Here is a 24,628-nt window from a genome sequence, read left to right on the forward strand (position 1 = left end):
CAGATTTATTCATTGTTTTATAGTTAGGGTTTGCTTTTTTATGTGAGATTTTATCCTACATAACAATGAAAAGAAAATAAAATATACCAAAAAGTTTCCTGAAATCATTCTAAAAGAATACTTCCCCAAACTCAACAAAAGTCTATTTTATATATAAGTATATTATCTATATATATTTTTCATTCCCCTTTAAATAGATAAGCCACATATCTTTGGAAGTTAAATTTTTTTCTTTTTAAAAAGAATTTCTCTCTGTTAGTTACCTTAGCTTTATAAAACATCAAAAGATAAAATTCTCCCCTCAACAGTCTTAAAAGGAGGAGGAAAATAAAGAGAACAGATCTCATGGTTCTCTAAGGCCAAAAGTTGTCTTCACTGAAATTAAAGTCAGAAGCAGTCCATCCACCCATCCATCCATCCATCCTCCCTTTTCTCCTGCTCTTCCTTTGCTTTTGAGATAGGGTCTCACAGTGTAGTGCAGTTTGGCTGCGAACTCACTTGTTCTGGCCTTAAACTCACAGCCCTCCTGCCTCAGGAGTGCTGGAATTACAGGCATGTGCCGCCATGCCCAGCCCTACATTTTTCTTTTGTGTTAAACTGGAGTCTTATGTTTTGACCTACAGAGAGAATCACAGGAATGTGAGAACTCTTAGAGTTTGGGCAATTTCAATCTTTAGTACTTGGTATTTGCCTTTTTTGCGATGAGGGGAACAATGCAGATCTCAAAAAGTGCCAAAGGGAAGCATATGATTTTGGACAACAGAAAATTTTATAGTTGAACATCATTTATTTTTGGACACATCAGTGGTGTAATCTTTATAAATAAAATAAAATGAATATCTTATGTAAAACATTGCTTTCTAATAATTAAATCTCTTTGTTTTGTGCAGATATTTTCCTTATTTAGTATTAATAGCTGAAGCCTATGAAGAGCACAGATCTTGTGCAAGTTAGTATATACTTGGACACTTGTACTTATTCCTGTTAAAATTTGCAGGTAACTTCAGTTGCATTCTATATTAATTCAGAGAGGCAGCCTAATAGCAGAGTAATGTTTTGGGTATCATAAAGGGCTGTGTGCTTTGTTTAGTAGCTTTATTGGAAGACTGCCTGATACTTGTGAGTTTTTAAATGAAATAAATACAGAATATTCAGAGCAGAGGTTCAGAGAGAAAATGATGGGAACAGAAAAGCACAAAAAGAGTTTGGATTTTGGCAAGGGTGCTAATCTTGCAACCACGGGAACCTTTTCAAAATATGTTGTAAAGGTCAGGTTTCATGTATTTCTTGCTTGAGCTCTGTGTGACTGAATGGAGGCTGTTTTATTTCTGGTTTATAACGTAATTCACCATGACTCAGGATTTTGTGAATACCTGACATTGTTAGTACTTTTGTTTTTGTGTATCCACATCTTTAAAAACTTAACAAGACAGTCTGCATTTACAAAAGTATTTCTTTTATAGACCTTTATTGGGGAACTGAAGAGAGCACAACCTTAGAGAAGAACTTACTTACTTTTCAAAAACAAAATTAGAGTTTATTTTCATTCTTTTGTGCATATTTTGAAATTATCAAGATAATCTTTTTTGATAGTTTTTAAGAGTGTGACCTCTTTTTTATATTTTGTGCCCTGATTATGTTTGAAGGAGTGGATAAGCATTAATTTTTTGACTGATACTTCTTTGGCTCACTGATGTGTTAATTTCTCTCAGCATTATCAAGAAATTTATTTTAATATTTCTTTGGAAATCGGCTTTAAAAAGTGTTGTGCTTGAGGTCACTGTAGTCAGTAAAATAAACCAGTTGCAAAAGGACAAATGTGATTCCACTTCGATGTGGTGTTTAGACTAGTCATGTTTGTAGGTGAATCAGTCGCATTCCTGGAGACAGCAGAATAGGGGGCTGTAGGGGATGGGGAACTATGGTTTAATGAATACAGAATGTCAGCTAGGCAAGATTAAAAATGTTCTCCAGATGGTGCTGACAGTTGCACAACAGTATGGCTGTACTTCATGCCTGCAGTATCAGTTTGCTTATTTGTCTTATGGAGGACTTTATGCCTTTACCTCTCATTGGGAATCAAATCAGTTGGATAGGGTAGGTGAAATCTTTTGAAAAAATATACTAAACGTATGTAGTTTAAAATGTCAAAATATTACTTGTAATGAACTATCAGGTACGTTGACATACACCTGATAATTCTAGCACTTGGGGATTTGAGGTAGGAGGATTGCTACAAGTGTGTAGTCAAACAAGTAAGTTCAGGGCTAGCCTGGACTCCACATGAGACTCTGTCACAGACAGACAGACAAACAGACAAAACTCCTGTTTTAATTTTTTCCAATTATTTCTGACTTCCAATTATTTCGATTTTATACTTCTTCATATTTATGATTAATGTACAGATATTGCAACTTTTTGACTTGAGGCTTTTTTTGAGGTCATAATGTATAAAGCCTTTGCTTTTTCAGACCATCTTATTTCTCCTGCCTTAGTATATTTACAGTAAGATTTTTAAGTTAAATAAGTCTAATATTTGAATTGGCACCTCAAGATGACTTTTATACTCAGTTATTTCCTTTTTGCTCCTTATTTTCTACCCTGGGAATTTTATGTGATTTTATTTATTGAGGTTTCTTTCATGGGCCAAAATGTCAGTCTTAATTTTTTTTTTTGGTACCAAGGATCGAACTCACATCCTCATGCTTGCCAGCCAGGTGCTTATGCTGTTGAACTAAACCCTCTGGCAACTTCCTTAATGTTTTGTGTGCACTTACAAAAAATACGTGTGCTGGTGTTGTTAGTATATTCTATAAGTATCTGTTAGATCAAGTTGGTTGATAGTGTCATTCAAGTTTACTTTCTCTTTATTGGTTTTTTTTTTTTTTTGGGCCTACCTTTTCTACCAGTTATTGAGAGGAATATTAAACTATCTAAGTATAATTCTAGATTATAATGGGACTCACTCAAGCATGCAAGGATGGTTTCAAATATGCAAATCAATGAATGTGGTAGATCACATTTTGAAGAAAAACCTCAAGGTGATTTTTTTGTTTTATGGTACCGGGGATTGAACTCATGACTTTGTAATTGCCAGCCAGACAGGCGCTTATGCCACTGAGCTAAATCCCTGGGCCCAAGATGATCATCTTGATAAGGAAAAGTGTTTAATAAATGTCAACATCCTTTCATACTACAAACTCCCAATGAATTAGAAATTTAGGATTCATACCTCAACAGAGTAGAAGCTATGTTTGACAGATCCACAGTTAATACTGTCCTGAATGAAGAATAGCTGAAAGTGTGTCCTCTAAGATCTAGAATAAAGCATATTTTTCCTGCTTCCTTATTTGTTCTTTATTTTAAATTTGATATCTCATTGGTATTGGATATTTTTGTATTACTGCAAAACTTCCTATGTTTTCTTCTGAGATGTAGTGAGGTTACTGAGAAACAGTTTTTAATCTTTTGTGGTCTTAATTTTAAGATTTGTTAAGCAGCCCCTGAGGAGTTAGTTTTCAGTCGACACCTTATTATTCAGCATTATCGAGGCAAAATGCCATGGGTACTCTGTGTCCCATGAATTATGAGGTTTGCGATTCTAGTTTTTAGGAATAGGTACTTTTCCTGGTCCATGTGAACCCTAGTTATTATTCCCTCTAGTTATTTTGAAGTGCTTCTTATCCTTAGGCTCTTTTCCTCACGTAGGACCTGATCAGTACTCAGTTAACTACTTCGAGCAGATCTTGTGCAGATCTCTTATATGTTCTTTCCTTTCCGGTACTTCGTTCTGCAGTTTCTAACCACTTTGGTCTGTAGGGAAGTCTCAGCTCTGCCTCTTTAACTCTGGAGTTTCCTGGTGAATGTCAATCTTATCCAGTTCCTGTTGGCAATCACTGTCTTTTTGACTAATGTCTAATTTCTTGAAAACTATTTCATATCATTTACCAGGTTTTTTTGGGTCATTTATTGTAGATGGGTAAATCTAGTTTTCTTTGTACGTGTTAGCTAGAAGTAGAGGTCCCTTAGACAAACTTTATAAAATTGGTTGGAAAGCTAAAAATACACTGACAAGTAGAAAATTTCAGATGACTGAAGATTATTTGATTTTTAGGGACTTTGTGCTGTCTTGTGTCTACACTGGTTCTTCCTGGTATGTGTGCTGTTCATTCTCACTGTAGTAGGCAAAAATGCAGTACATGTGGGGTGTTATGGAGATGGAGCTCCCCCGAAGAGAAAGCAGCTCAGCATGGCTCAGTGTTGGGAAAGGGAAAGATGGGCACATCAATGAATAGGCATTTAATTTATTTTTGGTACGGGGGATGACGACCTTGTGCTTGCCATGCAGGCACTTACACCACTGAACTAAATCCCTGGCCCCTGGTATAGGTATTTTAGTGGCCAAGTGATAGTTCTGCTGTGACTTAGCAACTGTTTTAAGTCATTTAAGGGTTTAAATAGGAAGTTAAGTGATGTCAGTGCTGTGGTGTGCTCCAAGGAGACAATATCATTTAAGTAGTGAGAACTTGAACTCTGGAATCAAATAGCCTCTGCCACTTGTCTCTTGGCAGTTACCAGTTAAATATAAAGTTCCCTATGAGGATGGGGAGGGGTGATTCTAAATTACACTAGGCTAGAAGAGTCTTTAGGTTTTTCTATGTAGAAAATGGGGATAAAATAATGTGACTGAAAAAATTTTCACCACTGACGAAAATTGTGTGTGTAGTAGGTACACAATTTTGGGGTGAAGAGGTATTGGTTAATTTGGTGTTGCTGTCAGTTTGGGGTAATTAGGAACTGCATTTATTCTGTGGAGTACTTAGGATTTTGGACTGTGTGAAAGGTCTAAGATCAGTTTTGAAAAGTTGTTACATTAAAATAAGATCCCTGCACATGTTCATTAAATGTTTGAAATACAAAGTAAACTAATAAAACTGAAGCTTAGGTGCTCATGACAGTAGTTCCAAAACCTGCATCTACCTAGAGGGCCTGTTAAAATATCCCCCTCACCCCCAAGTTTTTGATTCAGGAGATTTAGTCAGCATGGGAGCTTGGGTAGACCAGAGCCATTGGCTGTCTGACAAGTTCCCAGGTGCTGCAGGGCCTGTAGACCACACTCCCTCAACTCTGGATTGGGGAAGTAGCGTAGAGAGCATGAAGGAGCGCGCAGCTTCTGGGGGGAGGAGGTAGAAGCTGAGGTAAGTGAAGCTGCAGAGGTGGGCACTATCACTTGCTAGATGGTATTAGTGACAGAGTCAAGAAAGAAGTTACTTCAGAGTTTCAAGCATCCATGATACGGTGATAAATGGCATCAAATAAAGACTGCAGTGAGCCACTGTGTAACAGCTATCAGATTTAATAAATATTGTTATTTGTGATCCTGGAGAGCAGTGTTCATCCTTTCGGGATTAAAAACTTGAAAATTTGAAATTTGTGGATTCTCTAAGAAAAATGTATGTGTACTTATGTATGTGTTCCATTTGATAGCTTTCATAAATTTCATTGAGGTACTTACATTCAGGTCAAGAACTCTAATTGGAGTAGTTTTATTAAGAGTGGTAGGTGTGGGAGCCAGATTGTAAAATGAGAAGGAAGAAAGAAGTTGTAGACATGAACAGACAGTTCTTTAATAATTTAATAATTTAATCTTTTAAATAAAAATTGTTGGGAGCAGACAAATGATTAGGGATTTCCTTACCTGAAGGTTTTTAGCTCTGTGGCAGCCCGCACATTTCCCTGAATTTTTAGGGATACTCTGAAAAGCAAGTGCTTGTTTCAGAAAGTTGAAATGACCCACTGTCCTGAGATAAGATGCTAGGTTGGTCCTCTACAGAGGGTAGAGATACTGACCTGGCATCCTGGAGGAAAATTGGGCTGCCTCAGGGTGAGGGATAGGCAGATTTATTAAGAGTTAGAAGGTAAGGAAGAATAGGAAAGGGCCCCCACCTGAGCAGCTTGGGGGAACTCACTGATAAAGAGGTTGAGACTGGTTGGCTTGCAAAAGACTATCCACAGTGTTTGTGGATTAGCTGTGGTGGACCTGAACTGGGTTGATTATTTGTCTCAATTCTGGTTACATAGCTCCAGAGAAAGAATCTTTATAGCTTGAAGGATAATTAAGTTCTCATGATTGTTCAATGATTATTCAAACTTGAGGGAGTGGGTACCTGAGTTTTGGTAATGCAGTAATGGTTTCTGCTTGAGAGGGGACGTGATCTAAACATGAAGGGTGTGTGTGTGTGTGTGTGTGTGTGTATACCAGGAATTGAACTCAGGACCTTGTGCTTGCCATGCAAGCGCTTATGTCACTGAGCTATATCCCTGGCATCTCCCTGGCAACATGAGGTGGTCTTGCAAGGCTTTGCATTTCCTGGAATCAGAGGTGATTGTAGATTTGTAGACTTCTAAGCATGCCCCAGAGGAGTTTGGAACTGGACATTGTGAAGGATGCAATCAGGTGTCCTTGCAAACCCTCACAATTTTTTTTCCCAAATCCATTTTATTTATAGATAAAAAGAAAGAAAAAAAGAAGACAAAAAAACTACAACCAGATTTTAAAGTACATCAGCCAGGGGTTAACAGTGGTCCATACGTTGCACATTGTCATCTCCAAATCATTGACCCAGAGCACAAGATATTTGCCTTCAATTGTCCAAACAGTACCAGTTCAAATCTTTCTCTTCAGCAAACTCACACAAATCAGTAGTATAACTATCTTATTTTTATTTACATATGCATGTACATATGTTTTTTGTTTTGCTTGTCACACTGCAAAGACTCATAATTACTTTTTTTTTTTTTGTACTGTGGATCGAACTCACAACCTAGAGCTTGCCAGGCAGCTGCTTATGTCACTGAGCTAAATCCCCAGCCCAGGTCACAATTACTTCAGTCTTACCTTGGAGTTGTCAGTCTTGAAGAACGAGATGGACTAGGTAAATTTAGGGCTAACAAACCTTGCAATACAGATATTCCTTAAATCATCATCATTCCTGTGTGCAGAGCTGAGCCGGGTTCTGACCCAGAGTTTGAAGCTGATAAGGGAGGCCAAAATTTGTTTCATTTCTTTCCTGGATCTTGTTCCCTTGTTGATATCCAGTTCTGATCCGATCTGGATATGGGCTGTTTGAGATGATAGTGTCTTATAGCCTTTCATATATTAAGCAAGTTGCCTTTCTTTTAGGAAGAACACATTTTTCCTTCTTGCCAATAGTACTGTAAATATTTTGCTGTGTATTGTATATTGTGTCTTTAATATAATGTCTGACCCTGGTGTCAAAGTGTTTTTCACTGAATTTCAGCTTGTCTTTTGTTCATTATAAATTCTGTAGGGAAGAATTTATAACATGGTGGGCTGAAAAATGATCATACTCTTTTATTTTTTGTCTTTTAAAGTTGTGTCTAGTTGCATTTGTAAAGTTTTAGTACAGAAATAAGATTTTTGAAACTTTTCTTTAGGATAAGTTTCATATTCCAGATCCTGATGTAAATTGGGATTAAATAGAGAAAAGTTCTTCAGGCTTCCAGTTTAAACTATTTTCTTCTTGAAACCATGTAAACCTGGGCCTCTGAAGCTAGAGAACAAATACGTATGAAACTAAATGGCGGAGTTCCCTTTGACCATTCCAGCCACTTCCCTAACCCTTTACCTTAAGCACTTTTGCAGTGGGGCTGCAGAGGCAAGAGAGGCCAAAGTAACACGTGAGCCAGATGTGCAGACGCCTGTAAACCCAGTACTCAGGAGGCTGAGGCAGGAGAATTGCTAACAGTTTGAGGACAGCCTGAAGGACATAGCAAGACTCTGTCTCGGGGACTTCCGGGAGAACATGGCGGACAGACAACAGCAACTACCGGAGGCTCTCTGAAAGGCTCGGCTCAGAGGCCAGGAATGATGCGGACTAAGGAGACATGAACTGTAGAGATATGCTCTGCTGACTCAGGAACGAACTGGGCTGAGAGAAACCAACTTAGAATACAGTCCTGGCGCTAAAATAGGAACAGAAAAGACTCGGTATGGAGGCTCGACCCCGCGCCATTGGAAACCGCGATTTGGGTTTCCCGCCGCCCGGCGGCTGGCTGCTTCCACAGCGGCTCGGCAAGGAGAGACGCGCAGAAGCTCTGGGAACGGGAGTCTGCGAACGGAGTCAAAAACAGGACGGACAAGGAGGCGTACACGAAAACTGACTGGTGGCGAGGTGAGTGAGAGAAACTGACCCCCTACCACAGTTTGACTCCAGCGGAGGACTTTCTGGGCTCGGGCAGTCCTGTAAGAGCAGGGCGCGGTGGCGACTCCAGCCACACATTCCCCTCTCGGACGGGATTGGTGAAAAGTGCCTGGCCTGCGTGACGCTGCGGGCAGACTCAGTAGGCTGGCCTAACCCAGATCCCAGAGCCTGACGGTGGCCCGGAGGAGCGACTGACTCCCCTGTAGGCTGCCTCCTCCGCAACTCCCTGGTGCGCAGCGGTAGGCAGGAACACCTAGCCAGCGCAATTTGATCAGGCTGTGGCTGACAGGCAGGGAAGCCGGGCCTCCTATGTAAGCTTGCATTTTATAAGGAACAGAAAATATGGGGAAGGGAAGCAACAAGAAAGGCTCCTCGGCCCCCAATCCTGAGAATCAGGCAATAGTGGACACCGCACCAATATACATTAAGCGCCATATAGAGAGCCTCATAGACCAATTCAGGAATGAAGTTATCAACGACCTGAAGCTAGAAGTATGCAGAATAGTTAGAGAAATACTAACCACCACCCAGGAAAAAACAGATGGTGGAATGGAAGAACAGAAAAAGAGGGGAGAATTGTTTGATGGAGAAAACAGAGAAAGCATAGAGTACGTGAAGCAGGTTCAAAGGGACTATCAAGAAATTAAGTCTATCCAAGACTGGCATAACAGCTTGAAAGAAACTAAGGACAGACTATCTGAACTGGAGGGCAGACTTGTAATATGGGAGAATGAAATGAAAAACTTCTTAAAAATAACAAAGAAACAAACAGCAATAATACAAAGACAAGAAGATGATAAGAGGAGCCATAACTTAAGGATTAAGAACATAAAAGAAGAAGTAGGGACACAAACAAGTGAACTACAAAAGCTACTCACAGAAATAATCCAGGAGAATTTTCCTAATTTAGCAAAAGGTAAAGATACTCAGATGTACGAGGCATACAGGACCCCAGCTACCTACAACCCTAACAGAGCAACACCCAGGCATATAATAATAAAAATTCCAGAAATTCAATACAAGAACAGAATATTAAAAGCTGTAAGAGACAAGAAACAGACCACTTACAAGGGAACACCCATCAGAATTACAGCAGATTTCTCTGGACAAACCATCAAATCACGAAGAGCATGGGGGGAAATAATTCAAGCTTTGAAAGATAATAATCTCCAGCCAAGATTGAGATATCCTGCACAACTGTCCCTGGAAATTGATGGAAAAACGAGGTGCTTCCAGGATAAAGAGGAACTGGGGGAATTTGCAACCACCAATTCAATCCTACAGAAAGTATTGCAGGATACTCTAAAAAAAGAAAAATACAAAGAACCCAGAAATAGTGGCGGGGAGGCCACAACGAATGGAGCAGAGAACAAAATGAAGAAGACAAACTGACAGCTACTGACAGAAAAAGAGCTCAACAGAAATGAGACAGAGAAGATTGGATGATAGGAACAGCTATTTTGGAGAAAATGACATCTTAATAGGTAATACTGATTTAGTACCATCTTGTTTTGAAGTCTCATCTAGCTTTTGTTCTTCTGTCTCCAATGGTCTAAACAGGTTATATCTTATTGGATTTTGTTATGTACGATAGTATAAGCAAAAACCTTTTAAAGACAAGGAGATTATACAGAAACCATTGTTCATTTTCTGTTAGTCGATTCTAAATACTCTATAATGCTGTCATTCTCTTAAATGGTTTTACATTGTTTTGATATACTTAATGCTACAGTATACGAAGTTGTACCCAAGGACTTCAAGGAAAGAGTCTATATGGTAACTACTTTTGGGTCAGGATTATCTGGTGGTGAAACACTATTCTGCTTAAATGGTTATGTTTTGATCTGCCCTGTTTCGCTGTTATGCCCTCTTTTTTCTCAATCTCCACTCCATTATTTACTTTTTTATTTTTATCCGTTTAATTAAAGGGAAAAAAATAGCAGGATATAATATAGTAACCCACTTTGACTGTCTATTATCTCGATTTGAAGCCCTGTATTACTCTCACCATCTTGTTTTTGACTGAGGTTCCTCTATTCTGTTCTGCTGGATAGTATCAGGTTCGAAAGTTTAGGCATCAGCTGAGAAGATAATGAGATTCATTATAACGCCCATTCTCGTTGACTTTTATCTACTTTTGAAGACCTACAATGTCTCCAATGTTTTGGTTTTGTCGGTTTTGTTCTTTACTGTTTTGTTCAATTGTATTACAACTAATGATATAGGCAATTCTATTAGAGATAGCGGGAGGCATTATGGTAACCATTGTTGATCACCTTGTATTATGTTTTTATATTATCTATTATGTCCACGCTTTTGACTTGACCGATTCTGTCCTGTTATGCCTCATTTGGTTTTACTCTCTTCCAAAAAAGCAATAAGAACCGTGGGAGCAATGAAACCCAAAATGTGTAATAGTCATTGTACAAAAGAGAGGAAAAGAAAGTGCTCTAAACTATATAACTGCATGTATATTTAAATGTATAAGATAGAAAATGATATCACAGAGTTTTATTGGATCATTGAACAGAACTGTTTGCAGTATCATTGTTGGAATGTCCACTCTACAAGCTTTAATTTTGTGACTTGAACAATTATTTCTAAGATGGCAATATGTAATCCATTAACTAGTGATTTCCTACTGCGCATTTTTTCTTCTGTAAATCTGTATAACTTGTACCCCTTCACTTTTTTTTTCTTTTCTCCTTAAATAAAAAATTAAAAAAAAAAAAAGAAACTAAATGGCATTTCTTCAAAGATAATTTCTTAACTGTCTTTGTTTATTACCTTACACTGAGCACTGCAGGGAGAAATAAGTGTCGAGTCCTACTCACAAAGACCTTAAAGCCTAGTGAGGGAGATGGACATAAACAGTGAGCTAGCAGTATTAGGTGGACTCTTGACATCTGTGGGAGATGTGCTCTGTAACTTTCAACACCCGGATGTGGCATCTATTTTTTCTTTATTTCCTTTGCTTGAAGTGGGAGATATTAATACCCTACTTCTTCACAACTGTTCAGAGAATTAATTTAGATCCTGCACTAAATTAAAACCATAGTAAACTAAGGTTTACTTAGGCTCACGAACCACAGTGAGTTTTCGTGTATAGCCTGCACAGCTGTCCTGCAACATAGGCAACTCAAATCCATTTTTAGCAGTCATTCATTATATGCAGCAAACCTTGAAAACGCAAATGTCAAACCCCTGAATGCTGAATGTTTAGTGTGACAAATGTTTCAGTTGTCTGTTGCCAGTGCGCCTGCTGTATATCCCTTCCACACTGTAGACAGCAGCTCACTGGGATACACTAGGGATGTTTGCCTGAGGTTGGCAGTGACTCTCCTTTGCAGAATTGCCAGTCTCTGTGAATGCGTCCTATTAACATGTACACACACAGCTGTTACCAGACCACATTCAGAACCTTCCCATGTGCCTGCCTTTATTTTATTTTATTTTATTTTTAATTTTATTTAAAGACTAAACAAAACAGAAAATGTAGAAATAGTACATACGTTCAAAGAAAAAAAATAAACAGTAAGAAATCACTAGTTGATGATTACAGATTGTCCTTTTACAAATAGTTGTTCAACATACTAAAGTGGAACATACAAAGTGGGAATTCCAACAGCGAGACTACAAACAGTTCTGTTCAACTATCCAACAAAAACTTAGAAATATGGTTATCAATCCTACACACTTAAACATACACGAAGCTATCCATATCTTCAATTATGTTGAGATTGAACAAACCCAATCAGGCTAATGTCATTCTGAACAAAGAATAATACTATTGCTGGGTTTCACATTATGACACTCCAGGATCAGCACTGGGTATTTTAGTGTCTCTTTTTCTTCAGAGTACCTGTTTATTTCATCATGTGTCGTAAGATCAGTTCTCATGAACTGTTTATAGATTCTATACATGCATGAGTCTTAACATGTATTTCTATCCTTTCTATATTAGAGGGAGAAACAAAACAAAGCAAGACAAAACAAAACATATTCCTATAAACACATGAAATGACAAAGACATATAAAACCGTTGTACAAGGAATTCTACCATAGTGCCTGTGTTGTCTTCTTGTTAGCTTCAATAGACTTTGCTATATCATCAGATATAGTATAATTGAATATATCAGTACAGAACAGAATAAAAACACAGCTTTGTATATAGTATAAAACTTCAAAAACAGGCAGTTATCAAACTAGAATGTGTATCGTAGAGTCTTGTCATCTTCAGTGTAGTTGCCTATACTTTCAGACTTGATACTATCAGTCATATCAGTTTTGAATAAATTCTGTCAATTCCAAACAGCAATCAAACAAACCAGATTTAACTAAGATCAGTTATGATAAAACAGTATAAGTCATACAGGGTTCCAGATTATGATAATAGGAAATTAAAGATGGTTACTGTACTATACCTGATGTTTTTGGGTTAGCTGTCTGTGCCCTCAAATCTAATTAAAGTAGACAAACTGGGACAAAATAAAATCTATCTAAGCAGCGTGGTGAAATTAATGTGGGCTTTAAATCCTGATACACTATTAGCAATATCTTCTGCCATCTTTTTTAAGACTCTCCCTCCCCTTTCACTTCCCCAGGGGTACACTGTACATTTTTGGGTCTGTCCAAGACCTTTGGTTTTAAATTGCGGGGGGTGGGGGGAGAGCAATCTGGTATTTACCTAAGTGGTTCTGAATCTTCTCTCTCCTGGACTTGATCTCTAATTGTATTCATTTACCTATTAAAGCCTGTGTTTCCAACCTATCCACAAATACTGGTCTAGTTGCCCCTATTACTCTCTGGTTCTCTGTCACATAGAGCATTGTTTTCTCATATTTGATTTTCAGTCCATGTACTCTTTTTCATGTTAATTATATTTTCTAAAAATAGTGTCTCGGTGGACCCTACCTCCTCCTCCTCCTTCTTTTTTTTTTTTTTAATTTAGTGTATCAAGGAAATCTATATTAGAGATTATAACCAACCTTCTCTGCCTCATTTCTGTTAGGCTTTTTTTTTTTTTTTTTTTTTTTTTGGCCATCAGTTGTCTGCTTATCTTCTTCATTCTGTTTTCTGCTCCATTCATTGAGGCCTCTCTGCCACTGTTCCTGGAATCCTAGTACTTTTCTCTCTCTCTAGAATGCCCTGCAGTATTCTCTGTAGAATTGGATTGGTGGTCGTGAATTTTTTCCTCTTTGTCTTGTTTCTCCATTAATTTCTAGAGACAGTTTAGCAGGGTATATCTGTCTGGGCTGGAGGTTATTTTCTTTCAAGGCTTGGAATATTTCGCTCCAGGGTCTTCTTGACTTGATGGTTTGTGTCAAGAAGTCTGCCGTTATTCTGATGGGCCTTCCTTTTTAGGTGATCTGTTTCTTGTCTCTTAACAGCTTTTAATATTCAGTTCTTATATTGAATTTCTACGATCTTGATTATTATATGCCTGGGTGTAGCTCTGTTTTGATTGTAGGTAGCTGGAGTTCTGTATGCCTCATACATCAGAATATCATTTCCTTTTCCTATGTGTGGGAAGTTTTCCTTAATTATTTCTGTGAATAGCCTTTGTAGTTCCTTTGTACTCCTGCTTCTTCACTCACATTCTTTGCCTGCCTTTATTTTAAAATCAGATTTTATGTGTTCACTTCCTTGTGGATTCATTTTAGGTGCAGGAATTTTTCTTATTAATATCAACATTTTTATTGATCACCAATGATAATCATCTGTCCTAAAAGTTCTTTCCCATCCACCATCCACCTTAAAAGTTAAAATTGTTTCAGATTTCTGGTTTTTAGATTTCCTTCCTGCCTCACCAACAAAAGCTGCTTCTGTGATGGTTGCTAAACTTTTGAATGTGGTGGCCTCCTTCTCTCCCAAATTTTTCTTCCTTTGACTTTCTTCTTTTCTCTTTTTGAGTGTAACACTTAATAGCATTGTTTTATTGATCTTGATGTCATATCTGAGATCTCTCTGCATCTGTCTTCATCACAGCATGACAAGATCATTCAGTAGTACACTTAAAATGGATATATAACTGCCTATTTTCCTATAATATTCCCAAGATTTCAAGCTATGAGGTCTGTCACTTCCCTAATTCTGCTTTTTTTAGAGAACTGTCAAATACCTTTGGTTTGGACAGTGTTCCATATATTAAAATCCTGTTTTATCTTACGTGTTGTTATAATTCTGACCCCTTTCCTTCTATTTTTGTTTTATTCTTCCTTCTTTTAATACCTACAAAAGAAAATCCTTACGTCTAAATCTTTCCTTGGATCTTATAGACTATTACCATATTCTCAAAGATCAAGTAATATAATGTAGAACAAATGTAGGCTTTTAAGTCTTGTCTTGACCCCTAACTATGACAGGTGGATTTGCTAGGGTCTGTGTCCGTTGAACCATCCTGCTGCTGCTGGACCTGAAGGGATGCCTGATTCACCCCTTGAGGTAGCTAGCTTTTAACCTCTGTGGCTCTTAAAGGAAATGTGAAGTTCTCTCTCTCTGTGTGTGTGTGTGTGTGTGTGTGTGTGTGTGTGTGTGTGTATATATGTGAGTGTGAGTGAGACGGAGACAAAGTAGGGAAATTTGTATTGATGATCGAAGTTGTGCATAGGCTGGATCTTCTTTGGTTCTGTATGTTTGAAGCAGAGGAAGGCCTTTGCAGAAAGAAGAAAGCAGAAGCCCTCAAAGTCAGACGTATCATTTACTGTGGAACTCTTGGGTAAGTTGTCTGACCTGTCTGAGCGTTAGTTTTCTAATTTGTAGAATGAAAGTAGTAATAGGATTTTTTTGCTGTGAGAATTTAATTAGGTATTTTGTATCAAGTTAATACTGGTATGTGATAAAGTACTAACTAAATGTTAGTGTATTATATACAAACATAGGATATGAACATCTTAAGTGTATTACTTTTCAAACTTTGTGGTAATAGATCAGTGCTTTCTCCTCAGTCTGTCGCAGTCCAGTAGTTTTGTGTAAGTACAATAAAATGTTACTAGATTCAAAATCACAACAGTAAAGACATATGTAAATCCTGTTTTTACTACATTCAAAAAGTTGTTCTTTCACGTTGTTACATTATTTTCTGAATTCTTGCTCCTCATTTTTCTCTTCTTGTAGACCAGTAATATTTTGCAGGCTGGCACTGATTTGTGGGCCATAGTTGAGTTGCATTGTTGTGGTGTGGTGTGGACACACAGAAGATGGAATGTGTGCACTAACATGTACATGGGGGAAGAGCAGAATGATTCTATCACCAACACTTCCATAACCAGCATAGCAGGGTCAAGAAAACGCTTCTTGACCCTGAGCAGTGTGTGAGGAACATCTAAGGCCTCAGGAATCACTTCTTTATTATGCTGTGTCTCTGTTGGTTCTTCAGTGTTAACATTGTTTTTTTCTTTCCTTTGTATTGTTCAGTTTTCTTCTTGTTCTTCTTTAGTTTAGAAATGAGAAAACTGTGCTCGCTGAAGGGCCAGAAAAACATGCATTACCTTGGCCAAATCATTTCTGCTAAGTTCTTAGGAGTAGTGTGCTGCTATTGCTGCTTTTTGGCCGGAATAATGGTAGAACTGACTAAAATGCAGCTTTAAACAAGCTACATGGTTGTCAAAGGGGGAAGCCGTTGTCACCGGAGTGTGGTCTAGTTTTTCCTTCTGTGCTGCAAAGGCTGTGACAGACCATGAATCTGTGGTACAGAGTGACAAACAGCAGGTCCTGGGACTACCTATGGTAAAAAGGTCTGCAAAATGCTCCATTTGGCCAGAGTTGTGTAATCTTTTCTGAGTATTTTAGGAGAAGAGCTAAGCATTCTCAGATTTTTATCCTCAGAGAAATTATAACTGTTACAGAGCACCTACTAAGTGCCAGACATCATGCTGTCTTAATTTTCATTACGATTGAGCTCCATTATTCTCTAAACAAACAAGAGGTAAAGCATTTTATCCAAACTTACAGTTTGTGACTGACCAAACAATGATTTTGAACCTCGATTTGCCAAACTCTTAAGTGGATCCCCCCCCAAAAAGAAACCACAAATCCCGTTTTTTGGGAACCATTTGAGATTAAGTTGCCAGCAAGATGTTCCATTGCTCCCCCAAATTTTGATGCTTATTTTCTACAAGAATATTTTTCTGTATAACTAAAATATACTAATCAAAGTCAACCAAGTAATGTCAAAACATCTAATCCTCAGAACCCCAGTCAAGATCTCCAGATATCCCAGTAATGTCTTTTATAGAATATGACCCCAAATATTTATTTCCTTCTGGAACTTTTCTCTGATCTTTTCTTGATTTTCATGTACTTGATGCTTTTTGGAGATTGTAAGCTAGTTACTTTGTAGAATTTTCCTTGGTTTAGATTTATCGGATATTTCCTCATGATTTAAGTTTTCTACTTTTCGAAAAATGTCTTAATTCATGATCTTCTTCTCATTGTCTGTTACATCATGACAGATAATTTCATTTTGACCAGTTATGAATCATGGCCACATTGACCATATTTTGAGGTGATGTATTCTGGATTTCATTTCTTTATAGATACTCTTCTCACTTCTATAATTTATGAAATATTTTGTGGGAAAATGCTTTAAAACTATGTAAACATTCCATCTTTGTTCATTTTTCATTTAGTCAACCATTAAGTTGGTGTTGTATAGACTTGTTTCTTGTTATTCAGTGGAGTATACTCTTTATTATCATTATTTGTTTTGATACTCAAATTATTCCAGATTTAGTTAGTGGATCTTTCAGGCCAGTGTTTGTATCTATTTGACATATTCCCATCACTCTTTGAGTGTCTTCTTGCTTTCTGGCACAAAAAGATATTCTGGGTGATTATTTTTTTTGACACTCAGTCTGAAGCAGCTCAAGAGAAAGAAGAAGACAATGTATGAAGAGGTCTTTAAGGAGGGGCACGGGACTAGCTGTGGAGAAATGCAGAGGCTCTCTCTTGCTAGACAAAGGGCTGTGGGTTGCTTATATTAATTCTCATTGGGGTGATGCTAAACTAGCTGGTGCCAGTGGAGCAGGAATGACGTTTAATCTAGGGGTTTTCTTAATGACTTTATTAAACTAATTCACTCCTCTTGTATTTGTTTTTGCTACTGTATAAGCCTTTGGTGTGAGGGAAAGGAAAGGAAGGAAGTCTGTTTTGGGTCTGGTGCACCAGAGGAAGAAGACTGATAAGGTGTTTTTTATGAGTCTCCTCACCATATTGGACTCTGCCATGAGGACTGGTAGATTTATGTGGCTAAAAACCTATCACTGGGCTCATCTTGTAGTTTCTTTTTGCAGTCCTGAATGATCCATCATTTTCCTTTCCAATGAGCCTGTTTTTAGTGTGAAATAGTACTTAGAAGCCAAGATCTTGATTAGTGTTCTTTTCTGTTGGAATGTTGCTTTTCCCAGGCCCTTTCAAAAGGTTACATTTACATCTACCTCCCTATTTTCATATGTATTTAAGTTTACTGTAACTGTTTCCAATCCAGTACCAGAAGATTCTTTCCACTTTTCTTCCTTTTTTAAAAGTGTCTTTCTCTTACAGTGAGAAGCTAGGTTTGCATTGACCTTAATGCATTTGCTAAATGATCATTCCCCATTTGTAACCATTTTCTCATCTCCATCACTACCACTTCCATTGCCTGCCTAGGTGCTGTTTTTTCTTCTTGGGCTATGCTTCCCCATTCTACACACTTTCTTTCAGTGTAGGCACTCTCCTTTTCCAACATGAGCTCCAAAGTGAATTTTCTTAATGACTTTATTAAGCTAATCCAATCCTCTTGTATTTGTTTTTGCTACTGTATAAGCTACAACATTAAGAGTCCTCTAAAATGATTGTCCTCCTGGTAGAATACTAACTAGAATTTCTTAGTGGGAGGAATTGAACACTAGAACTGAAAAATATTTCCTGGGTTCAGCCTGGGTGAATAATTTGTATTCTGCAAATGATTACAGAACTAGACTTGTTCCTTTGACAAGAAATTGGGACTTAATGGGCTGTTTCTAGAATTTCTCATTAACGATACATACAGTATAAAGGAAAAAACAAGTTTTACTGTTTTACAGTAGATGTGGAATGGGGAATGTTCCTTGGTAGGCAAGAAGGCTTAGCAAGAATGTTTAAAAAAAAAAAAAAATCTCCACTGAGAGACTGCTTGGGCTAGGTCTAACCATTGGTAGGATGTTACCGAACTCAGCAAGCCAGACAATGTAGAGAATTGGGTTGGGGCATTTTAAATGCAGGAACTCCTCCTTGTAAATATGAAAAAGTAGATTATCAGGGAATCAGTTAAATAGAAGACCTGAAACTGGGGCTAGGTGTGAGGTTGGCCATTGTATGTGGTAGGTGTTGCCTCAAGAGGAAAATAACCAGGAGGATTAGCAGTTACTAAGAGGAGAGCCAGGACAGTGAGAAAAGGTGTCACACTGCCCTAGACTGTTCTCCTTCCCAGGGTCAAATAATCTCTCATGTTTTCTCATCAGACCAAATGGAGAAAATTTATTTTAACCATTTTTGAAACACGCTGAAGTACATCCAGTAACTTGATCATGAAATCCTACCTCTACAATGCTTCAAGATAGAATTCAATGCAAGGAAGATTGTAGGATATTCATATTTTTTTAAATATTAGACAAAGCTGAATTTGTGAATCAATTAGTAGCCAAGAGTGATGAGTTATTTAGAAGAATTTAAAATACTGGGAATAGAGGATGGGAATTTGTGCTAATTAATGTATAGGTAATTTCTGTCCTGTATCTTAATTCAGTCGTTTGGGAATTAAGTTTCTGATTATCTGAAGGGAACTGCATTTATGGAAATCTTGTTTAGTAAATTCATATTTGATATTGACCTTTAGGAAACAATCAAATTCCTTTGTAGTTACTGAATTAATGTATTAATAGCAGAGAAATTAGAGGGCTTGTAATGATATAATGTCATTTCCAGAAGAAAAGAACATATATGTTGGGGGTCAAAAAAATGTTTCATATTTTCTGTATAGCTCAGTAGCAGACTGCTTGCCTAACTTGCATGAGTTCCTGGATTTGATCTCTAGCAATGAAAAAATAAAAATAAAAACCAGATTTTCCATGAAAAGAAAATGTGAACCGTTGTTGAGTCTTGGTAAATGGTACCTGATTTTTTAATTTATTCTTAAAGTTTTTGAAAGTTTTAGATTATGTAAACATTAAAAGTCACAGAAGATTTTTGCATCTAAAATCTGGTGTATTGAGACCAGAGGAGCTCATTCTAATTACGGAGTACTGACACTTTGGTTCTATAGCAAGGATTATTTAGTGCCCTAACCCTAAGGATCAAGACCTAGTAGTCCAGGGGTCTTGACTTGAACTTCATAATAAGAAGTAGAAGGACTGGAGTAATACTGGAAAGGAAGTACACTCAGTGATTTAAAAACACTAAACAGATCATAGTCTAGGACTTTCATTCATTTGTCCTGAGTCTTTCTATGAGGGTGTATACTGAAAATTTGGATGATGATATGGTTTTTCTTTTTGATATTATATGTATGTTTATTCTCAGAGATCTGAACAGTGCCATCGAGTATCAGGAATATCAGTTAGTTTTCCTTTGAGTGTGACTTTTAATTTCCATTCATTTAGTCTTTGACAAAAGCACTGTTGTTGCAGTTCCTGTTCTCCTTGACCCTCATAAGCTAGACTTTGGGTTATATGAGTTTTCTCCTAAACCATCTGATTCTGCACACCTTACTGTAATGAATGCACAGCTCTTTGTTTTTTAATTTTTAAAATTATTTTTTATTTTTTATTTTTATCGGTACCAGGGACAGCTCTTTTATTGTATGCACTCAACCACATATTGACTTAGATACTGTTTTGTGTACCTCTAAAAAGAATGAGTCTTGGGTTGGACAGTGTTTCATTAGTTGAGATTAAATGTTTTATTTTGATATTGATTTGACTGCCTTCTGAGTAGCATAGTGAACATATTCCAAGTTTGTTGCTGATGGGAGCTAGATGAAGTTTTCAGGTGTACATTCTTATTTCTAGACTCTTCTAAAATGATTATATCTTGATTTAGTCAGCAGTGTAACACTTCTAAGATTTAAATTTTTTTTTCTTTTCTTTTTCTTTTTCCTTTCCCTGAAACAGCAATACTTGCTTTCCTTATTTGCCTTATTTCCCCTGTGGCTTTATAGCAGCAACAAGGGCTTCACACTGGGTTTGTATCAACTTTGTCTAACTTTTCCTTATTAAAAGTTGCATATGGGTGCATATGAAGGGAAGATGAAAGTGAATTGTGTGCAGTTAATTTTCTTTCCCCCTTCTTTGAACTCCACCTCTTCTTACTTCTAACCTGTTAAACAGTTTTCTAGGTTGTGGGGCCCAGATGTTTCACTTCACTGGGCACAGTGTCCTTTTTATAGTTCCCAAAGTCCTAGCTGTTCCTCTTGCTGCACACAGAGGACCCTCATAAAGGTGAACTTAGCACATAAACCTTGCTATATGAACATAATTCATCAAACCATACTCTGTTTTGTTAGGTATTCAGCCTCTATATTTGCCTCTATGAGTCTTTAGAAATAATTGATGATTCTTCTGTTAATGAAAATACATCCCCAGATGCCTGATACATACTAATATGGTATTAGAATGCAAGATGTAACTGCCCAACATTTTTGGACCTTTGCAGATGTATGGAATGGTGAAAGTGTTCCTTTTGAGAATCTCTATTGAGCTCCCAAATATCTTTGAAACTTTCAGCAATAATTCTTAAAGTCATGATAAGTATTATTTTATTTGAATGAGATTATGTTATTAGTGAAGATAGTTGACTTCTGAGCTATACTTTCTGTCTTTTCTTCCCTGTTTTTTGCCCCTATTAAATTTTGACAATTGGAGCAAGATTTCATTTGGCTGAAGGTACTTAAGTAAAAAAGATCGGTAGTCATGCATAATACTCATCTTCACTACTCCTAATAATCTTGAATTAGTAAACTAGTGACAATTTCTGCAAAGTCATTAATGGATAATTTCAGTGAAGATTGCTCTAAACTGAAAATGGACCCAAATTATTCATACAGTTTACTGACATTTATATTCATTAATAAAGTGGTAGTTTATTTTGTAAAAAATTTTGCACTTGCTTTGTTGTCTGAGTTCATTGTCAAAACCGTCAGATTGTCATTATATGTACACTTTTTAATTGTTTTTTCATAGTTTCTGATTTTGAATTTGATAAAACCCTCACAGTTCTCTTTGTTCAGTCTTGAATTGTTCCAAAGTGGGGCAGAAAACTGATGAATGTGATAGTTTATTCACGTACTTTGCAAATAAAGTTTTCTGATTATGGAAATGTTCTCTGTGTTGTTGACTGTTAAAGCCAGCTGCCACATGTGGTTGAGCACTTCAGATGTGGCTAATGTGACTGAGGAGCTGGATGTTGTGTTTCATTCATTTTGATTAATTTGAGTGATTGCTGTGTGTGTTAGCATAGCTCTAGACCATTACACTTAAGTACCTAATTGGGTTTTGTTTTTGTTTTTCTGGTGCCAGGGATAGAACTCACGACCTCGACCTTGACCTTGTACCTACCTAACAGGCAGCGCTTGAGCTGTTGAGCTAAATCCTAGGCCCTACACTGAGTACCTAAACTGCAGGTTCTGCAAGTGATCTCTGTTTGTCCTAGAGCCAGAAATACTGCTCACTGGTATTTTTCCGTCTAACAAAGATTCTGTTCCACTTTTCTCTAGCTCTACATCTGGAAGAATTCTAAAGTGTTCTTTTTCATCTACATAGAAGGCTTTTACTAAATTTTAGGTGAGCAATTATGAGTGGCTGGTAGATTGTGCTGTGGGTTAGCTGAGTTCATCTGAGTTCAGTGATCTGAGACATAATTGTTTACTGTCTTCACAAAAATAAACGTTTACTTGATTCAAAATTGATGAATTTGAAGGGAAAATAGCAACTTTCACCTTTTCACAGCAAACAGCCGCTCTTTTGGCTATTTTCTACCCTACCTTTATTATTTTTACTTATTTTTCTCTGAAAAGTTGTATGCCTATAAGGTTTTTTGTTGTTGTTGTTGTTTTTTTTTTTTTTTTTTGCTTTAGGAAAATTTTACCTGTATTTGAGTTTGGGAATGAATGTTAAATTACAACATTCTTACAAAAGGTGAGAATTACAAATGTTCTTAATTTTCAGGAGACTTTTCAGTTTTTTCTCGCACCTCTAGAGTATATCCTTATCCTCAAGTTTTTCAGGTTGTCCAAACTCTGTTAATCAAGGGGAAAATAGATCTGTATACAAAAGTCAAAAAACCAAAAAACTTGTTTTAAAAAAGCCACATTTTGGGTGAAACGAGGCATACTTGATCTAAGAAACATACCTGTTGGCACTAACCGGGGGAACTTTGCACATTTCCATCCACTTCATTATAAGCTGCCTCAGTTGCCCTCCTTCCACTGTCACTGAGGAGCTGTGTCACTCGAGTTTATTTTATGAGCCAGAAAGGTGTTTCTTAGGCACTGTAAAGTGAGAGCTAATTTGGCCTTTTCATAAATAGGTTCTAACTTACAGCAGTCTTACTTTCTCTATATGAGCCAGAATAGTCTCCTGCTTATACGAAGATTAGCTTGTGGAGAGACTCACCAAAATATTTCCTTAGGTATAAAAAAAAAGTGAAGAAAATTTCAGAGGACATTATTCTCTTTCAAGGAAGAAGTGCTTTTACTAATAGTAATGTGAATGCTGAATAAAAAAATATAAATGGAGACAGGATAGTGGTAAATGAGCACTCTCATTTACATCCCAGATGTTCTAGTTTCTTAAGGTGAAAGCCTTAGTCCATTGATTTGAGGTCATATTTTCTAATAATAGTCAGTGTTACAAATTTTCACTTAAGTACTCCTTTAGTAGTAACCTACAAATTCTGCTGTTATTGTAGTACTGTCCTCTGCAGAACCTAACATCTTTGTCAGTTGTGGGTTGGTTGTTATTTGACTCATTGTAGGTCACACTTTCCTACTTCCTTGTATACATGAACATCTTTGTTTGAATGCTAGATATTGTGAATTTGAATTTTGCGAATGCTGAATATTACTGTACATCTACAAATCTTTTCCAGCTTTGTTCTGAGATATACTTACGTTGGAATAGCTTCTTCTTATTTGTGGGCATATGTTAAGGTCTCCATCGATATCCAAAGTCATGAGTAGAACCAAACTCCATATATACTGTATTTTTTTACCTAAGCATGCATACCTATTTTGAAGTTTAATTCTTAAATTAGGCACTGTGTGTAAGAGAGTAATAAGTAGTAATAAAGTAGTAGAGTTATGTGAATGTGAAATTGCTTGTGTTTGGAGTTTTCTGTTTAATGCCTTTGAGTGCCTGTTGACCACAAGGTAAAACCAAACTGCAGGACAAAAATTGCAGATAAAGGGAGATTGCTGTATTTGCAAATCATTTGATCTTTTGGAGTCGTCCTTTATATGTCCTTTTTTTCTTTTCTTTTTTAAAAGATGGCTTCATAGTGGTGCTTAATCTGGGGCTGATTTTTTTTATTTCTGAAGAGAGACTTTATTGAGTATTCTATCAGTGCCAACAAATCACAGATTTTTCAAGTTTGACCTTGGGACCAGGCATTATTGAGCTGCTGTTCTGCTAATCTTTTCTTATAGTTTCTAACCTGGCCCCCAGTAGGTTTTTCATATATGTATATGCATTGATCTGTATTCTGCTGAATACTTAAGGTGTCCCTCTACAGTACACAGCTCTTACTTCCTTGTTATTGTGACCTGTGAGCTCTAATTGCTTTGTTCTCACCAGACTGTCACCTCATTTCTTCAGATAAGGGCATCTGTTGGGCAGGATCAGCTGTGTATTTTCCAGAGCCCAGTGTAAAAGGAAAATATGGGCTCTTGGTTGAAATACAAGTTGGATTTCAAGATACTAGGTGTAGAGCATTGTATGAGGCACAAGACTTTTGCACTTGTCTGTAGGTTGCATATCCATGAAGCAAGGGGGTCAGCTTGGCTCCACCTCATATCTCCCTCCCTATTCCGAGTTCTGGAGATTCTTCAAGTCAGTGGGCAGAGATGGTAGTAAGGCTCTGGTTCCCTTTGTTTCCCATCTCTCAGGGACCATGCTTCTTATTTTGATACACATCCATAGTCTTACAAATAGTTGTTTCAGGTATTTTTGTCTGGGTTTTGGGTTGTTTCAGGATGAAGGGTAATCCTAATCCCTCCTGGTCCATTTTACCTGAGGGTAGAAGTTGTTTTTAGGGTACATTTTGTTTGAAATTGTGGTGACTTCTTTGTGGCAAACGAGGCTAGGATTTCCCTATTTGAACTGTTGACTTTGTATCTTGTTTGGATCTATTTGGAGTAGAATCTCTCCTATCATTTGCTGTTTTCCAACCTT

General features: G+C 37.2%; 1 protein-coding gene and 1 pseudogene across 2 annotated transcripts in view; one reads left to right on the forward strand and one right to left on the reverse strand.

The window, feature by feature from the left end:
- Zfand3 (zinc finger AN1-type containing 3) overlaps positions 1 to 24,628 on the forward strand; it is a 275,896-nt gene that overhangs the window by 98,995 nt on the left and 152,273 nt on the right. The window lies entirely within an intron of this gene.
- Positions 15,743 to 24,628, reverse strand: part of LOC111757945 (manganese-dependent ADP-ribose/CDP-alcohol diphosphatase-like) — a 65,496-nt pseudogene continuing 56,610 nt past the window's right edge.

Source organism: Cavia porcellus, unplaced genomic scaffold, assembly GCF_034190915.1.
Source record: "Cavia porcellus strain 051 isolate PalLab524CR breed Dunkin Hartley unplaced genomic scaffold, mCavPor4.1 scaffold_28, whole genome shotgun sequence".
Lineage (NCBI taxonomy): Eukaryota > Metazoa > Chordata > Mammalia > Rodentia > Caviidae > Cavia > Cavia porcellus.